This window comes from Lissotriton helveticus, chromosome 5_1, assembly GCF_964261635.1.
Source record: "Lissotriton helveticus chromosome 5_1, aLisHel1.1, whole genome shotgun sequence".
Classification (NCBI taxonomy): domain Eukaryota; kingdom Metazoa; phylum Chordata; class Amphibia; order Caudata; family Salamandridae; genus Lissotriton; species Lissotriton helveticus.
The window spans coordinates 227,822,493-227,843,186 of record NC_136065.1 but is presented as its reverse complement, the minus strand read 5'-3'; the positions used below and the strand labels follow the sequence as shown (position 1 = coordinate 227,843,186).

Genomic DNA, 20,694 nt, shown 5'->3' with positions numbered 1-20,694 from the left:
AAGAGTGTAGTGTAGTTCCTATATTCCCAATAGGCTCTGCGCATTGGAATAATATACACTATAGATTTGACATAGGACTGAGGTCAGTCTATCGAATACACTAAACTTAATTGTGTGTGCCAGCTAACTCAGAGGTCACTAGAAACTTTCTCGAATAAACAAGAAGGGACTAGTCGCTGACAACCGCATAAACATGACAACATTGTTTCCCCTAGAATCGGAACAATATCTTCAGAGTCGTGGAAGCAATAGATAACTATTTCGCTCAGCCAATCGTGCATGCTTCGTTTCTACAGAGTTTACACAGAAATAGAGAGATGGGCGTTTCAATAAAAAAGGGTTTATTGAACAGTCTTCTTTCTCATGCAAGAGAGGTGATCTGCTACAATCGTTAGAATGCGAAGTATAATGCGTACAGCGTGAACAGTAATATAAAATAATAGCATGGTCTGTTGCTATGACATGTATAAAAATACATACATAAATAACACAGGCTAAAATACTCAACTGGTGCGTCTAAAATACGCCTACCCCAGTGTACCTAACCTAGCTCTAGCACGAGGGAAGAAATAGGTGCTGTCTTTAGCATAGGTTTAGTTTTGCCAAGAATTGCCAAAGGTTACTGTAGGTTCTAATCAGCTCTATACCTTAGAATGAGAGAGGTTGGTATCTCTTTCCCGGGACTCGATTTCCCATCAGAGTCAGAAACACTGGAGCTGGATTCTCGACAGGAGGATGACAGCCTCTGATCAGTGTGTCAGCTGGAGAGTTGGCTTCCTTCGGCACTTGCTGTAGTGAGCTGCGTCGTGCAAGTAGGTAGTCGAACTGCACCGAACCACACCGTGCTTTGCCACAGTAAGTGAAGGTATATTTATACCTTGAAAGTGTTTAGGAATGCCGGTATTGATGTAAAGTCGGGCATATGAACGTCATTAATAAACCCCTAAGGAATAGATGTTCATGAATAATAAATGAATTCTTGGAGAAATCAATATCCATGCAAGGGGAAGTCCCTAACAGCAAAGAGTCTGGTTTTCCAAGAAATCATTGTGACATAGATGAACGGATGGAAGTAGCCATGCCTGTATTTGGGTAGCATGGACTATGCCTAAATAAGGACTGGATTTCCATACCTATATAAGGGCCTCAATCAGGAAATTCATTCTGAATCTAAAATCGAACACGAGTATGTGATTATGTACTGGGCAGGCAAGCATATTTGTCAGCAGTGTCAGCAGAAGGCACATCTAGCCCCAATATAAAATATTACTTTGGACTTCCCTTTTCACATCACAACAAAGGTGCAAATCTTGAACTTCTAAAGAAGACAGTATTGATTGATTGATAAACAAAGTTTATTTAGACAATAGTCTATAAACCATACATAGAACAATGGATCCACATAGTAATAAGATAATTAAACCACAATTCATTTTTAAACACTCTGTACAAATTTAAAACCATAAAACAAAATATTGTGATACTCCGTATTTTTAAAATCTTAAAATCTTAAACCTTCCCATCCTCCTTAATTGCCTCCATTACAGATTCTCTTGTTGCTTTCAAAAACGTCCCCAACGCAATTGTAATATCCAAAAAAGACATTTCTGTAAGGAGATCAATAGCATCCGCACGTGTATTCACCTTGTACTTTAAAAATATTGGACATAAAAACACTTTTCGAACAGCTAAAATCCATGTACAGTCAAGCAATATATGTAAAATATCATTTCTTACTCCTAGGCCACATTTACAAATACCATCTGGTTGGATCAGGGGCGCTTTTATTTTACTATCAATCTTCCATGGATTTAAGCCCACCCGAACCTTCATGATTTCGCATCTTAGCCATTTATTGGGCAACAAATCCAAATATGGAAACCGGGCCTCCTTTTCCCATTCACTCCGTACCCAGTTAACCGATTTTTTTTAGCTTCAGGTACTCCAGATCTTGTGATCTAGAGTATTCGAGCCCTAGGTCTCTAAGCATTTTCTTAGTAAAGACTAAATCCAGCGAAGGTTGTTCGAGGTTCAATTTTAAGTGCACAGCTACTAACTGGAGGGTTTTCCTCACATCCCGTGCCCAGCGTAAGCTGCCTACTTGTATTTCCTCTCTGCACCAAATTGAGACCTTCTGTTCCCCACCAGGCACCTGACGGTTCCAAAATCTTAGCAAGGACATTTGTGACTTTGCCGTTAGTCCTACCTCCAATCTGATTGCTTGAATCATGGAACCGTTAGGTAAAGACAGCAACATTTTGAGTATCTTTCCTTCTTCCCGGTCCCACCCCCTTTTGCCACTCAGATAGAGCACTTCTGCTCCATAAAGGACTTGTGGGGGGATCATAGCTTCAAATGCCTTTAAAATCGGTCTGTGTGACATGTCACCATAATCTTTATTAAATGTTTTCAATCCACAGACTGATGAAAACGCCTTTGAAGTTTGTGCCACCACGTGGGTATTCCATTTTAATGTGCTGTCAAACCAAAGGCCTAGATATTTATATTCGCCTACTACATCTAGTTTGTCCTGACCTAAAAACGAATTCAAATTTTTTACCCTCTTTCCAAAACATAGTATCTTTGTGTTAAAATTACAGATGCCCAAGGACCAGGACAAAGTGTAAGCAAGTCTGTTTATTAACCATCCACTCTCCTCACTGGAGAGTGTCCCAACATTCCATGGCAAGCTTCAGGGCAGGGCACACCAACTGGGTCAAGGGGGAAGGAGTGGATGGGACTTAGTTACAACACTTTGTTTTCTCCATATTCACAGTTAAAAGCTTTTTATCACAGTACTTTTAAAAACATGTAATTTCCTTTGGAGGCCCATTTCCGTTTGGTCCAAGATCACGAGATCATCAGCATATAAAAGGCATGACACTTTATTACTGTTCATGCGCGGGCTCGCACTCTTTTCAACTTTCAAAACTGCAGGAAGATCTGCTAAGAAGATTGAAAAGAGCAAGGGTGCCAAAACGCACCCTTGTCTCAGGTCATTCTTTACAGGGATTTTCTGGGTTAATGAGCCCTTTGAATCTCTAATGACCTGGGCCCAATTATCACTATGTAATTCTTTTAAAATATTCAGTATGCCCTCCGGCATTGCATAGTTTTCTAGCACTTCCCAAAGGCTACTTCGGTCCACTGAGTCAAAAGCCGCCCGGAAATCGACAAAGCAGCAAAATAATTTGCCATTTTGTTCTATCGATTTCCTAGCTAATGCCCACAAGGCAAAACAATGGTCAATCGTGGAGTGGCCTTCTTTAAACCCACCCTGTTCTACTGGCACGATTGACCGAAGTTCCACCCACACTTTTAGCTTACCAAGAATCATCTTAGCAAAAATCTTTTCTCCTATATCTAATAGGTTAATTAGCCTGTAGTTCTTCGGGGCATGTACATCCCCTTTCTTGTGTAGCGGCATTATTATTGCACCCTTCCAGTTTAAAGGTAGTTCCCCTTGTTCTAAAATTAAAGCAAACATTTTCGAGAAGAATTCCGCCCACCAGGGCTGGTTCAAATTTAGTATCAGGGCTGGCATATCATCTAGACCAGCGGCTCTTGTTAAATTTAAAGTCCTAATTATCCTAAGGACATTTGTTACTGAGCAATCTTGTTTTAAATCCTCTACTAGGTCTCTCCAATCCCTTGATGCCACATTATCAATCCACCTCCCAGGGGCGTATAATTTCTGTACATACTCTATCCAAGCATCCTCCTCCACTATGCAAATCATTGGACCTACCGAAGGTTCCGTAGCTGACTGAATTAGCTTCCAGAACTGCCGTATATTCTTAGATTCGATTGATTCCAATAATTTGCCCCAGCAAGATTCTTTATCGATCCTTTTTGCATTGCGGATTAACGTGGAATATTCTTTCTTTATTTTTACTAAATTTTACGCCTTTGCTTGCAAAAAATGTTTCCGTAGGCTACGCTCTTCTCTCCTGACTTCTCTTTTCTTAATTAAACAGTCCTGATTAAACCACGTTCCTTGCTTAATTTGGGCTCTTCCTTTATTCTTATGGGCACTTACAACAGGCCTTAGTTCTATACTTAAGCTTTCCACTACTTGTTTTATTTTTTCAACAAACCAGGGTAAGTTTTGGCCCCTCATACAGCCCAACTGAACCTTTTGTTGCAGACTTGTTAACCTCGAGATGAATTTTTCAGATAACCAAGTGGTTATCCGCTTCGGCTACTCCATCTCTTGAAAGATAACGCTATCACAAGATAAATGTTGGGCTAATCCCAATTCTAATTTTATTAAATTATGGTCACTACATTCCATAGGGTTAATACTAAAATCTTTTACTAACTCGAAATTCCATGCTAGCATAAAGACATAGTCTATTGGGCAATTGTGCGTCCCATATTTAAAAGTTTTTTTTGCCGGACGGTCCTGGACTACCCTACCATTTAGACAAAAAAAACTTTTTGTGGCTTAAACATTACCCAATTTAATCACATCAGTCGATGTTTTAGTTTCCACAAACTCTGCTTTTTTTAACCTCGTATGCCTCTAGAATTTCTGAGTGCCACTGGTCAGACAATTTTGGATTTAATTTATGATTAAAATCTCCCAATAACACAATCAAGTCATTCCCATACTTATCACAAAGTGCATCCATATCATTCTTAAAATGTAACAATTCGACCCCATATTCTTTCAATGAACTCCATTGTATATACACATTTAGGATCAACATATTTTTATATTTCTTGTCAGCGAATGTTGTTTGAATTCTGCAGGCCAAAAGCCACTTACACATCACAGATATCTGAGAGGCCTTAGACACTAAAGTTGTTGATATCATAGTCAACAAGCCACCTGCTGGACGACCATAACTAGATTTTACTGCTGGTCGGTGGACTTGTCGAAACCCTTCCACTACTGGGGGTACTCCACAGAGCCAGGTCTCTTTTATACAATTTATTTCATTCTTTTTTGCGAGTTCTTTCACGGCTTCTTGTTTTAGGTGCGTTCCTAGCCCATTTATATTCCAAGAGACCATTTGTGTGCTCCGTGGCTGCCCCATTACCTATTCTACATCGCTTAAAGGCTCATTCATTTCAGAATCCTCCCTATAGCTATATGAGGGTCCTTCTGGGCTTAAAGTATTACTCCAATTCTTCCATGCCTCCACCATGTCTGAATTGTTTATTACTATATTGAAGTTTTCTCTCCCTTTCTCCGTTTTCCTTCCTGGGGGCTTCACTTGTCTCTTTCCTAGCCCCGCATGGTACCTTAGAAAAGATTTCTGCCGGGTGGCCTTAAGCACTAGCGCTAACTCTTCTTTGAGCACTAGTCTAATCTCCTCTTTTCGAATTTCCTGCTCTGCGTTTACTATTGTGGTTATGACCACGGCCGAGTAAAGCTGTACCTTGGTGACCTCCTTACCATCCCCAATTGCTTGGAATCCCACCTGTCTAAGGTCTCCTGTGCCTATTCCATTTAGGTTTGGGCAATGAGCAAAAACATTGAGTAGGTGTGATCTGTTTAAATACACACTCTTTTTTAATTTTTTACCACCCCTTCCCAATTTCACTTGTTCAAAATAAAGCCACTTATTCCCTTTGTCTACCGCTTCTTCCGACTTTGCGACCCCCTGATAATGTTGTGTATTTATTCTAGGACCCTTTTCTGGGCTACTTTCCCAGTATGCGTTATTTTTAAGGGGGGCCATCTGGGCCGGTATATTTTCAAGTTTAGTGGCTAAATGACTTTTATTGTTTATCACCTTATCCTGGCGGATTTGCTTCCTACTACAGTTCTCCTTATTTACTGGTGTCCTGGCCCAATTCTCAGATCTTATATTTATTTCTCTGTGTTCCTTCGCTATTTTATGCGGTTGTGTCTTAAGCTCTTGTGTTACCACTTCTGTTGGCTCCTTCCTCACCTTTCTTTTTTTCGTCGCTCTTAAGTTAACCTTTCTTTGCACCTCTCTTCCTGCCGCTCTTATGCGTTTTGAGTGGCCATAATTCATATATTCACCTCTTCTTTTTACCAGCATAGGCTGTCTTGACACATAAACTTCTTGCCGCCGCATGGAGAAGGAGTCACACCGCCTTTGTCATCGTGTCCGGACCAGGCTTGTCTTCCCGTCATCCAAGGCTCACTGCCGCTCATCTCACTGAAGCTGTGACCCGAGTCCGTTCACTTCAGTGTTTCTTCCCCGATCTCAGAGGGATGACGCCGACCGTTTTTTAAAGGTCTGCCTAATATTGTATCCTGACCTTCCACCTGAAATTTTGGCCTCCTGGAGCCTGGTCATCAGGCATAATCGGAACATTTAAGAGCCTATCCCTTAGACTCATGACTGCTTCATTCCCTACTTGACTCGCATTGGGCACTCCAGCTTCCTCCCTGAGCTCCCGCCGGATCCTCAACAAGCCTTCCAAATTTTGATGTTCCGGATTCTGACTGCCTATCAAGTTTATTCATGTACTGGATTCCCATCTATGGTGATGCGGCTTTTCTCCTGCTTATCATCTGAAACCTTACAGTGGTCCCGTTCTTGAGGGCCCTCTGAATATCCACCCTTGCTGTTACTAGGACCGCTTCCCAGGACCCTGTGTCAGACGACATTCATTGTGTCTGTATGTTCTATTCCAAGTGCGCCCTGATGAAGGAAGCCTGTATTGGCACTTGTCCGAAACGCACGTCAGCGCTTTTTTGTGTGTGGTGATAGATATGTATGTGAATGTTTGTGTATGTATCTGATGGTACAATAGGTGTGCTTGAGTGGATGAGTGAATGGACTTTGTGCCTTCTTGAATTATTACTGTCTGTCCTAGTTTTTATACTGTACCTTTGTATATGATTATGAAATGTTTTTCAGATGTTATTACACTGTTTAAATGAAATTATTTTTCTATTAAAATGATTTATACATATATATAAAAACTAAAACTAAAAATCTTTTGAACAAATCTTTTTCTTTTGTGGTTGTGTGGGCTAGCTGAAAGTGAAAATAGAAATTTGTTCTCCTGGTACTTAGGGAACCCCCTTTTCATGTTTTTCTCGTTACATAACTTCTTGGACATCAGTATGAACTTCATCAACCTGATTTACTAGTGGGGCATTAACTATTCCACCTTCCCCCTCCCTCCCTTGACCCATAACCACCGGATCTAAGACAGGTCTTAACATTGAAGGCATTTGTCCCCTAATACCCTGTAATTCTCGCTCAATTTTAGAGAGGTAAATGTTTTTGCTTTTCAGGATATCATGGTTTAACATTGTTACTTCTAGCAGACCTTGTAACGATTTTTGCACCATTAGCATCAATTCTAGCATTGAAGATGCCGGGGTTTCTGAAGCTTTCAAGTTTGACTAGAGTGACAGGTTTTCGCCGTTTGTGTCACCATTTTTGTCTAGACCTACCCGGTCATTAACTCCCACTAAAACCGGCTTTTCCGTTCCATCTGGGCTTCCATCTGGGTTCTGGGCAAATTCCTCACTTTGCCTATGGTCCAGACTGTCTTCCTCTTCCGACGTCTGTTGTATTAATCTCGGGGAAGAAGAAAGTCGCGGTGACATTATTACCCCTTTATGGCCTATCAAAGACTGGACTGATCGATTGACCAAGTCTATGGAGTCTACCAAATGTTCATCGAAGATTAAGGAGGATCCCCCTTTCCATGTCTCCTCCACTTTTTCCGTTGCCATAGCTTTAGCAGGAGAAAAAACCCTTTTAAAGTGCTTTCCCACGAACTCCTTAATTGTATTCGATGTTACACTCCCCTTACTTCCTCCATGTTGTAATTCTTTGGGAGCTTTCTCTTTTTTTTTGGGAGCATTTTGATTTTTCCTTTGCAGGCTCTCTTGGACATCTTGTTGATTACCACCATTCAACTTTGCTTTCCTTGTTATTCCTAATGTGCTTTTATTTTTCCGTGGAGCCATTTTACTCCTTAGGCGCTTCCCTCAAGCACTTCTGAGTATAGTCTATTTTAATTAAATATTTATTCAAAAAACGAAACAAATATTTCACTTACCTCTGTTGTGCCTTCTTTCTTATACTTGCGCTCGTGTCCTGTGCCCGGTGCCCTTTTCCACTTCTCTTTTGTAGATTTACCCTAACTTAATTAGCGACATGAAGGGTTTTTCCTTCTCTCACACTCTCAATTTTTGCTCTTTTGAGGTTTATGAGGGTAAGGTCACTCCAAATGCTGTTGTTCTGAGGGTGACATCTCTCTTTGCACTCCCTTGCACTCCCTTTGCCTCCTCCTGCTTCCAGACAGGAGGGGGGAGGGGAATTTTCCTATTTGCCTGCTTTTTTAAAGATTATACCTGTCCGTGCCTATAAAGTTGCAAGACGCAGGCGGGAGCCGGGAGGGAGCGCTCCTGTTCGTAGGTTGTTGTTACCGAACTCACGGACCCCGAGATCTTCGTTTCCTTGGTTCCGTCTCTGTTAATTATTCCTCTCAGCTTATCAGCCACTAATCTCCGGCTCAGTTTACAACACCGAACCATCTCCAGCAGCCGCTCTCTCGCTCCTCTCGTCCGTAGGTTCGTGCACTGCTCCGGCGTCCACAGCACGTTGGGGTCACGTTGGGGTCACGGGTCACGCACGCGCAGTACACTCTACGGCAACAACAGAGATCAACAGGCAGGGGTTGGCAGCATATTGCTGTCAATAAAACACAAGGGCCAGACTATGTGCAGTGGAGTTTGGGTAGCCTTTATATCCAGATTATTCCAAAGAAGTCCACCTGTAGCACCAGTTAAAACAAGCATTGGCAAAGCTATTAGGTCTCGGCAATGCCCGAGCTATTGGCCTTGTCAATGTGAATGTCTTTTAGCCATGTTGTCTAGCAGCACATCTGCTGTTCAGCATTGCTGAAAGGCATTGAAAGTGCAGAATCACAGGATGTTGAGCCGACGCCGTGTCTTGTCAGCACGCCATGTTGAGTTTATTGTCCTGCCCCACCTAACACAAAAAAGCGCTATGACATGGCCTGCGCTGGCCACATCATCACTTTTCTCAGTGACTTTCAGCCATTGTGAACAGTAGATGTGCTGCTAGACAATATAGCTAAAAGTCATTCCCATTGACAAGGCCACTCGCTCGAGCATTGCCAAGATCTATTGGTTTTGCCAATGCTTGTTTGGTGTTGACGGGGTCTTGCTGAACAAATGTGGAAGTGATAGTGAGAAACAGCTGAGGAGCTTTAAGGTGAAGCAAGGATGTGGCATAATGGCCAGAGCTGCCAACAGAGGAACTGGGGAACCACGTTCGAATCTGTTTGGCTGAAACATTTGTGATTCTGGACAAATCACTTACACTTCCACCTGCGTACATCAATGAAAGTTTCATTGTGTAATGTAGCTTGTGAGCCCTTAACACACTCCAATACCATCGGATCATGAAAAAAACTTAAATAAATAAAAGCAGCAGCAACAAGGCAGGTGTTGGGCGGTGGGATAGGGAGGGAAGCAGGAGGAGTTGGGCAAGCAACGATGAGAGAGGGCGGGAGGAAGCAACAATGAAGGGGGAAAAAATACCTTAATTGAACCTGGATCAGCGACAAAAAATTAATGTGTCATTGTAGAATGTAACTGGTGAGCACTTAAAGAGCTCCAATACCATTGGCTCATGTTTGCGCTATGGCAAGACGGATGATGGAGCAAGCACTCCAATACTATCAGAAAATGCAAAAAAAATAAACAAGTGTTGTTCATGTTTTAACAACTTTTTAAGAAATGCATTCATTTGTGTACACACATGTATTTTTGTGGTGTTTGTGTATGTGTAGAAGGGAGACTTTGGCAAGGGGAGGACAGAACGAGCTCTCCAATACCATTGGATCATTAAAAATAAATAAAAAAGAAAAGCAGCAGCAATGAGGAAGCTAGTGGGATGATGGGTCAAGCAGGGAAGTAGGAGGGGATAAGGAGATCGGGAAGCAATGACAGGAGAGGGCGAGAGGAAGCAACAATGCATGGGTAAAAAATACCTTAAATGAAGCAGGATCAGCGACAAATATGAATGTGTAACTGTGGAATGTAACTGATGAGCACTTAAAACGCTCCAATACTATTGGCTTCTGTTCGCACAATGGCAAGAGGGAGGATAGAGCTAGTGCTCCAATACCATCGAATCGTGCGAAAAAATAAATAAACTAGTGCTGTTCATGTTTTAACAACTTTTTAAGAAATGCATTTGTTGATGTACGCGCGAATGTCTGACAAAATATCGAGATTCACAATATCGACGTACAAAAATATCGGAGCAAAAATATCGAAATCAAAAATATCGGGTTCCTATACTTAACTAGATATATACACAAATATCGATTTTTTAATATCGATATACAAAAACATCGTTTACTTTTATATCGACTACATTAACATCGGAAAACAAAAATATCGCTATCTACAAAAAATAATGACATTAACTATAATATCGACATCAAAAATATCGTGCACTTCAATATCGGATTATCAGCTATATCGACTTTTTATATGCATCTGTTTGCATAATTAATTAACGTTTTATATGTTTTCACATCTAAATAAACACACAATACTTAAATTAATAGTATAGACACACTATTAATTTGTCAAAAATATCCTATTGGTATAATTATATCACCTACACATATAAAAATATTCTATACTACTTTGTATAATTTTATAATTTGTTTTTGTTTTTCACTTCTATTACAAAGTAATCACAACTGAAATTCAAATATACTAACTAACCAATCACAAACCTAATTTTTAAATGAACCAATAGCAAAGTAATTACTACTGACACTCCCCTATATAAACAATTAAAATCTAAGCACAAACTACTTGCCAAAAGTCACTGAAGGAGATTCATCTCTATCCGAATTGCTGCACAACAACTAGAAGAACCAGACTATCAACCTACTATCACATCTTCTAAGTAAGTAAATAAAATAGAAAGTGCATTATTTGCTAATACTACTTACTTACCTGCTAAATACCCAGTGCCCCTTTGCTATTCATACTACTTAACATGCTAAATAATTATATGAAACTATTTTTTTTAGATACAACGAGTACTGAATATTCTACTCAAAATAACTGTGAACAAACCCTAGGAATACAGATTCTAATAACTATGTAAGTAATTTCACATTGATTCATTATGTGCACATAAATCTAAACACACAGAAATAATGACTTTTGCCCCACATATTTCTTTTTTTCTGTAGATTCTACTACTGAAAACTGCACTACTAATGAACCAAGGACATCAGTACTATTTCTCCAATACATTTTACTACGTAAGTATTATGCAACTGAAATAAATGTGGAAAAACAATACAAACATTTAGAACTGTTCTAATTATGTTCTATTATATATTGTTTATTTACAGAGCAAACACAACGAATAGATATACAGACATAATACAGAACTCCACATTCTGAATAATACAGATAATAATAACAAAGTAAGTATATTAAAGAACATAATTACCAGATAATCTATTAAAAAACATACCAACATGGTGATTATTCTAATACATATGTTCCTTTTTTATTTAAGATAACACTACAAACTACTCTCCAGAAGCTGAAGAAACAACTATACTGGCAAAGACCAACCTAAAAAAATATGTAAATATCTTCACAATGTGAATCATGAAGATACACTTTTGTAGTAGAAATGAGCTCTAACATTGCAAATGTACCGAAACATTAATTAATAATATACTACTTTCATGTTTTTCATAACAGCTACAACAACATCACAAACAATTATCCCCAACTAAAGAAGCAAGCAGCTCCTAATTTTGCTGTAAATTCAAAAACACGTAAGTATAAACATTCCTACTTATCACTAACATAGATTATTTATCACATTTAATTTGACATTAACTATTATATATACATTTTATAGATATACAAAGTACAAAATGACCGAAGGAGCCGAATTTGTGACCAGCCAGAAAGGAAAACTATTACTATGCTACATGGGTTACACTTATACACAAGAAAAGCAATATGGCATGCAAGTTAATTGGAAATGTTGTAAATATTATTCTAACAAGTGCTATGGCAGAGCAACAACTAAAGAAGCTACAGTACTGTATACTAGGGAACACAATCATCCACCTAATGTTACTGAAATAGAAGTTAGAACAGCTTTGGAAAATATAAAAGAAGCTAGTACAGGTTCCCAAAAGCAAACAAATGTCATTTTAAAAGAAGCCATTCCTAAAATCCCAAAAACTGCCACAACTCAAATGCCAAATATCCTCTCCTTAAAAAGAACTATAGCACGAACTAAAAAAGCTACTACTTCTACAACACCATCTCCCAGAACATATCAGGATATAAATTTAACTGCTAACCAAATAATAACTTTAAATAAACAACCATTTATAGTTTACGACAACGAAAACAATGACAAAAGGCTTATAATTTTTGGTACCAGTATGAATTTAGTTAAACTGCAGCAAAGCCAATATTGGATGATGGATGGAACATTTAACATCTGTCCCAAACCATTTTTCCAATTATACACAATACATGGCCTCTACCACAACTGCAACATACCTTTGCTATATGCACTATTACCAAACAAAAATAATTCCACATATATGGAATTAATAAATATAATTAAACAAAAAACTAATGATTTTTCTCCTGAAAATATCATTCTTGATTTTGAGCAAGCAATGCTCTCAACTATCATAAAAATCCACCCCCATACCTGCATTCAAGGCTGCTATTATCATTTAAACCAGTGTTTATGGAGACACCTTCAAAAAACTACCCTAAGTGTCGAATATGCTACAAACTCATCTTTTGCTTTCCAAATTAAAAAACTCATTGCCCTTGCTTATGTACCTGAAACAGACGTAGCTGAACACTACAACATTCTTATAGACAGCCCCGTCTACAAACAAAATGAAGCTAAATTAAGTCCATTTCTCGACTACTTTGAAGACACCTGGGTAGGCAGACTCCACAGATCTGGCCACAGACGAAATTCCAAATTCCTCATACCCTGGTGGAACGTTTACAGAAGTACCCTTAACGGAGATTCAAAAACTAACAATGCAGTGGAAGGTTGGCACAATGCATTTGTACAATCAACTGGCAGAACCAAACCTACTCTAGAACATTTCATTAAATGCCTACAGAAAGAACAGAGCTACCAGGAATTTAGAATGGACCAATCTGTAACTGAACTTGTCCCTAAAACATCAAAGCAAAATAAACAAATGCACAAGTACCTGGAAGAACAAGTTAAACTTTACCCTAGTACAAAAGGCATAGAATACCTAAATATCATTGCCAAAACACTACTCTAATTAATTCCCAAAATGTTATAAAACACTAAAAGTATCACCTAAGTATGAAAAAATATGTAACGTGAGCTTCTAAAGTATTTAATGTATGCAATATATAGAGATATTATTATAATATATGCACACATTAAAACTAAATAACAAGTAAAAAACTATTCCATAATAAAAATAACATTACCCACCCACACAAAATAAGAAAGCAAGGACTTACCAATCATGTTGTCAATCCAATAACCTCCTTGTCCACCAAAGTAATCCAGGTAGTGCCAAATTAACCCAAAAAAATGTAAAAATACAACTGTTCCAAAATTAAGACATCCACGTTATCCAGAGCCATCGAATAAGCATAAAAAACCCGAAAAATTTGAAAAATAGAAAGAATCGCTCCAGCAAAACCGAAAAATGTAAATAAGTGTTTGTAAAGCAGTGTTGAATTAAACAAACAAACACTTCCTTTAAAAAAAAACGGAACTTCCGATGTAGCGTACACCTATGACAAAAACATAGAAAACAGACATTCCCACCCACATTAATTAGCTAGTAATTAGGTACAAACATATTAAAATAGATGATTTCACTTGTAGATATACCGTAAAAGACTAAAATTCACTCTATATATAATGAGTTAACTAACTAACACTACGTGTATATACCATAAGTAATTATCTGTTTTCGAAATCTAAAACATACCTCCCTCACATTCAACAACACAAAATATAAGGTCACTAATCTCAAAACATCATTAAAAACACATAAAACATATAAAATAAACCTTACCTGAAGCGACGTGAAGTGTCTCCCAACCGCGATCAGCCCTTCTTCCAAATAACCCAAAACGACCTAACCCGGTTATAAAATAAAGCACCCAAATGCAATAAAATAGTCCCAAGTATAAAATATAATATATATACTTCACTAAATATGCAAAAATGAACATTAAGTTTCTATTATTGTAAAGAAATATTTACTTTAATCCTACAATGATTTGATTAACAAATATGTAAATGAATGTAATAAATACATATTATGAAAAGAATAATATTTATATTAACAATGTCTAGAAATATAACTACATTGTCAAAAATTATAATAATAGAAAAATGTGTTAAAAATATGTGACTTACATAATAAATATTTTATGTATTGAAATAAAGTGTAAAAAATACTTTTGTTATTTCTACATTTCTTTATGAAATTCCAATATGTAAAAGAGATAATAAATAATATTCATTTTTGTACAAAAAGTATGAAAATAATAATGCTTCTGTATAGTTGCTTATCATTGTGTTTATAAAATATGTTTATAAAACCAAATGTAATAAAAAAGATTTTTGTAATGAAATAACATTTTATTTGTGAACTGACCCTGAACCCTAAAAATACCCCTTTACCCAAAAACTGAAAACTGACCCTGAACCCTAAAAAAACCCCTTTACCCAAAAACTGAAAACTGACTCTGAACCCTAAAAATACCCCTTTACCCAAAAACTGAAAACTGACCCTGAACCCAAGAAATACCCCTTTACCCAAAAACTGAAAACTGACCCTGAACCCTAAAAATACCCCTTTACCCAAAAACTCAAAACTGACCCTGAACCCAAGAAATACCCCTTTACCCAAAAACTGAAAACTGACCCTGAACCCTAAAAATACCCCTTTACCCAAAAACTGAAAACTGACCCTGAACCCAAAAAATACCCCTTTACCCAAAAACTGAAAACTGTCCCTGAACCCAAGAAATACCCCTTTACCCAAAAACTGAAAACTTACCCTGAACCCAAGAAATACCCCTTTACCCAAAAACTGAAAACTGACCCTGAACCCAAAAACTACACCTTTACCCAAAAACTGTAAACTAACCCTGAACCCAAGAAATATCCCTTTACCCAAAAACTGAAAACTGACCATGAACCCTAAAAATACCCCTTTAACCAAGAACTGAAAACTGACCCTGAACTCTAACAATACTCCTTTACCCAAAAATAATTATTATTATGTAATTACAAATTAATTATTAATTAACAATAACAATAAAGTTAATATATTAGCACATTAGCTGTAAAGAAATAAATTTAATTATTAATATTATTTTTTCCAAATTAATTTACAATAAGTAAAAAATATATATTAAACTAAATGAAGCTAATTAATATAATTAACTAATTTATATTAATTAATTACCAATTAATTATTATTTAAAAAATATGTAAAAAATTATATTAATTAATTAACTAATTAATAATAATTAATTAACAATTATTTATTATTTAAAAATATATACAAAATTATATTAATTAATTAACTAGTTAATATTAATTAATTACCAATTAATTATTATTTCATTACCAATTTTTTATTATTTAAAATTATGTCCAAAATTATATTAATTAATTAACTAATTAATAATAATTAATTACCAATTATTAATTTTGTACAATTATGTACGATATTATATTAATTAATTAACTAATTAATATTCATTAATTACCAATTAATTATTATATAAAATAATGTACAAAATTATATTAATTAATTAACTAATTAATATTAATTATTTACCAATTAATTATTAATAAAACATTTTTACAAATATATATTAATTTATTAATTATTTTTAAATTACTTCCCACCCTTATCCCCTATAAACCCAATAACCCGCTCCTAAAACTATATGTTTTTTAAAAATATTTTTATATTAAATATATTGTAATTTTTTAATATAGACCTTTTTATCAAATTTTTATTTACAATTATTATATTTTTTCCTACACTATTTATTTTTTCCATTACTACACGATATTTTGTATTGTCGATATTTTGTCATACGATATTATTTTTTTCGATATTTCTACTTACTTACCTATTACGATATTTTTGTATCCGATATATTTGCTTCCCAATATTTTTTACCTTCGATATTTTAACTTCGATATTTTGTCTTTCCGATATTATATTTTCGATATTTTGTCTGTGTACCGTACGCGCACATGCATTTTAGTGGTATGTGTGTATGTGTACAAGGGAGACAGCCTGAAAACACAAGTACTCCATTTGAGTGATTGAAAACAAAGAAGAAATAGCTGCACAAACTGGTCGCAGTGTAAGGAGACATGTACTTGGTCCATGCACTATGGGAGGATCCAAACACAAGAGTGCATGATGCTTGCATACCATGACAAATGGCATCAAAGAAAATAGGAGCGATGCTGTAGTTTACCAATGGTAGGAGATGGGCAGCCTGTAAGCCCACAGATAGAACACAACACGTCTATTCAAGACAGCGCATGTGCTGTCTAGCCGAGCAGCATGTGCGTTGTCCAGCTGAGACCTAAAAACAATAGTTTTCGGACAGGCGAAACCTACTGGCTTTGCAAATGCGTGTTGTGTTTAGAACTAGGGAGATTAAGTGATTAATCCATAATCACAATATGCGGAACTAAAACCGAGGCTAGGGAGATGATATGGTGTCCTTTCAGACGAGGATGGGGCGTAACGGCCAGAGCTGCCTACTATGGTGCTGGTAAACCAGGTTCGAGTTTCCGCATCGGTTTAACATCCTAGATTTAGGGCAAATCACTTAATCTCACCTTCGGGTGGTGTTAGCTCTATATAAAACTGCCCTTAAAAAGGAACTGATGCTAATGTAAAGCCCTCCAATTCCTTTGGGTGGTGTTGGTGCTATATAAAACTGCATAAAAAAAGTAACTGGTGCTAATGTAAAGTGGTCCTATACCTTTGGGTGGTGTTGGCACTAAATAAACCTTCACAAAAAAAGTAACTAGTGCTTATGTAAAGCATTCCAATATGCTTTACATAAGGGAGGTGTTGGCACTACAATAAACTGAACAAAGACGTGTGAAAAAGGGAGTCAGTGGAGTAGGGGATCTGTGCAACGGAGTTTAGTGGGTGCAAGCAACAACAGGCAGGAGGTGGACAGCAACCAACAGCAAATGCGGGCAGCCACGGGGAGATTAAGCGATTTGCCCATAATCACAAAATGTCAGACTGAGGCGGTGGCTAGGGACATTATATGGCGTCCTCTTGGGATGTGGCATACAGGCCAGAGCTGCCGCCAATGGAGCTGAGAAACTGGGGCGCCGGCTTAACATCATTGATTCTGGGCAAATCACTTAATCGCCCCATGCCTTCAAAGAGGAATGTGTCCTTGTATAAAGTAACTGGTGCTTATGTAAAGCGCTCCAATACCCTTGGGTGGTGTTGGTGCTACATCAAATTGCACACCAAAAAAGTGAAAAGCAGAGTCAAAGGAGGAAAGGATCTGGGGCAGAAGGGATCTGTGCAAAGGGAGTTTAGCATTTGCAAGCAGCGACAGGTGGGAGGTTGATGGTCAACCAGCAGCAAATGCGGTCTGCCACAGTGATTTGCCTACGTTCATGGTGTTCTCGTGAGAAATAACTGGAGTTAATATAAAGTGCTCCAAACACTTTGTGTGGTGTTGGCACTATATAAAGCTGCACACCAAAAAATTAAAGAGCAGGGGATCTGTGCAACTGAGTTCAGCACGGCAAGCAGTGATGGGCATGAGGTGGACGGGCAACCAACAGCAAATGCGGGCTGCCACGCGCATGATTGGGGATTTTGCCGTAATCTTAAAATGTGAAACTAAGGCCGAGGCTAGGAAGTCGATGTGATATCCTCTCGGGAGAGGATATGATGTATGCACACTATGGAGCTCAGAAACCAGGTTCAAGTTTTGGCGTCGGCTTAAGACCCTTGATTCTGGGCAAATCACTTAATCTCCCTGTGCCTACAAAAATGAATGTGTTTTTGTGTAAAGGAACTGGTGTGTCCATGTGAATAAATGGTAAAGCACTCCACTACCTTAGGGTGGTGTTGGCGCTATATAAAACTGCACAAAAAAACCAGAAAGAATCACAGAGTTAGGCTCGCTTACAGTAGCGAACATGAGGAAATACATTGCATTGGCAACCACATTGAAAGGACTACTTTTGCCATGGGCACTGAGGGGCATGCAGACCTTGAAGATTTGAAGAAAATTCAAGCTAAGCAACAATGGTGCATGGAAACACTTCACGAGTGAACGCGGAAAAAGTAAAAAAGTGTCTAGACGGGAGAAGTTTTAAGAAATAGACTCTCTCCCTATAAAATGAGAAGCAACAAGTTGAAGACACCAACAGTTCAATCATTTTGCACAGGGGAACCTTGGCTATGCAGTTATAGCAGAAGATACAGGTTCTTTAAAAGCTCAGACATGCCCTGCGATAAGGCATACCTGATACACTTGAGGTCTGATTTTCCAGCTATAGACACCATTACTGAATGACCACATAGGTGTAAACATATGCACACACATCTTGTACCCCCATGAATGGAAAATAAACTACACATGTGCCAAGTAATAGCAGCTATGCACACACGCTCCAATCAGCATGCCAGCTATACACTAATAGGACATTAAAAGGCAGAACACCATCACTCACTAGAACAAAACAAACTACAATGGAGGTTTAAAGCAGTGACGGAGTCGGAGTGATTTGTAGATGGGGCACACACCAGCAGGTGCGAGGGAGCAAGCGGAGACGGGAGGGAGGATGTCTGGACCCGGAGTGCAGCAACAAAGAGAAAATCAGTAACATGGAGGGAGTGATCTGTGGACGGGACATGATAGACAGAGCTGGTAAAAGCACAAGTACTTTGAAGAGTGCTGAAAAATAAAGAAAAAGTACATCCTAAAATGGTCATAAAAATGGGGGCAGTGGATGTTAACAAGTACATGGTCCATGCTCTGGGGGAGGGCTAAACACAAAAAGAGGCATGACCATGCATGCCAGGGACAAATGGTGACAAAGAATATGAGACAGACGATGGATGGGAAGCCCACAGATTAAAAACGTCTCTTCGAGACAGCACATGCGCTATCTTACTGAGACAAAAAAAACAGGCATCTTGCCTGTCTGAACAGTTCACCATTGCCTTATTGTGTTATATTGGGTAATTTGTCAACAACTGTGCAGGGACTTTGTGAGGAGGTTTGAGCCCTCTCAGAATATTCACAAGCCTGGAAACTCTGCCTACTTCTAGGGCTGAGCGTAGTTCGTGAAGTAGCGCTACGCGTAGCTACGCGAAGTGCACTTCGCAGGAAGCGAACTACGCGTAGCACATTGTGAACTGCGTAGTATCCTGTTCGCACTGTGCAAGGTGCCATTTCCAATGATTGCACAGTGCGGACAAGCATCCGGCACTGTGCAATCATTGAAAACGGCATCTTGCACAGTGTGAGCTGTAGTTTTCTGCCGCTCGAGGAGATTTTAACTCGAGCACCAGCTTTCTCAACGCGGACTGGTAGTTTCTCTTTGCGAGCGGTCGCGAGCATACGCGACCACTCACAATGAGAAACCAGACCTCCCCACGTTGAGAATCTCACCGGGAGGTTTATTTTCCACGCTCGCGATCGGCAACTTGATGTTGCTGATCGCGAACGAGGAAAAAGTCTCGCCAGGATGTCATTTTGCTTGCTCGCGGTCGGCAACTTGACGTTGAGGACCCAGAGGAAGCAAAAAATGACCGCTGCACTACGCTATGCTATGCTACGCGTGTTCGTACTGTGCTACGTGCAGTTCACGTAGTGCGAAGTTGCGCAAACTTAAACTACGCAAGCATAGCGTAGTGCTTTGCCCAGGGTTACCTCCTTCCAGGTACTTGGGTGGGGAAGCACCATTTGTGCCACCCTTAGCCTCACTGACAGAACTCTTGGGAGTTTTATAAAAAATGGTCTTAAGCTGTTGCGCAGCCCCAGCTTCAAACACATTATGTCCTCTGTGTTCTGGAGTCTTTAAGACCTGTCAATAAGTTTAAGTAGAAGCCTGGTGTAAACAATGTCACAATCACCTAAATGGCCACCACAAAGCTCTACTCAGCTCAGCACAGTGACTTGTTCAGGGGAGAGCAAGAGTTGCAGATTGATGCATTTGACCATTTCATTGCCCTGGGGAACAAAGGAGAGTTCAGACTAGAATGTCAGTGAGGTGAAGTCCCATATATCAGAGCATGGATTTACATTTCAAAATAGCAGGATAGAAAATTCAAGTGTGACAAAAAGATAATGTAATATAGAAATTATCAAACATAATTTATTAATATGTACTCAGATTTCCAACTCTGCACGCATTAATATGGGAAATGAATTTAGTTTTCTTAAGTTATAATTAAAAAAAAACAATACGCCACAATTAACTAGACCAGCCATTCCACAACACATGATGGTTCACTGATCAATCAAGAAGAGCAAAGTGCCTAAAGTAGACACAGCATCCACAATACACAGAGAGGCTATACAAATAGAGCTACATAATTAGCATAACTATAAGATATACTTTTTTCGGTTTTTCACAACATGCTTGAGGGTTTTTCTAG

The 20,694-nt window shown here is 38.4% G+C and overlaps 1 protein-coding gene and 1 long non-coding RNA gene across 2 annotated transcripts in view; both read left to right on the top strand.

The window, feature by feature from the left end:
• Positions 1–20,694, top strand: part of MAMDC4 (MAM domain containing 4) — a 569,927-nt gene that overhangs the window by 228,157 nt on the left and 321,076 nt on the right. The gene's annotated exons all lie outside the window — the stretch shown is intronic.
• On the top strand, positions 11,526–11,991 carry LOC144754371 (uncharacterized). Its single transcript, XR_013594717.1, has 3 exons — positions 11,526–11,599; positions 11,720–11,796; positions 11,883–11,991. It is a non-coding gene; the product is annotated as an uncharacterized LOC144754371 (long non-coding RNA).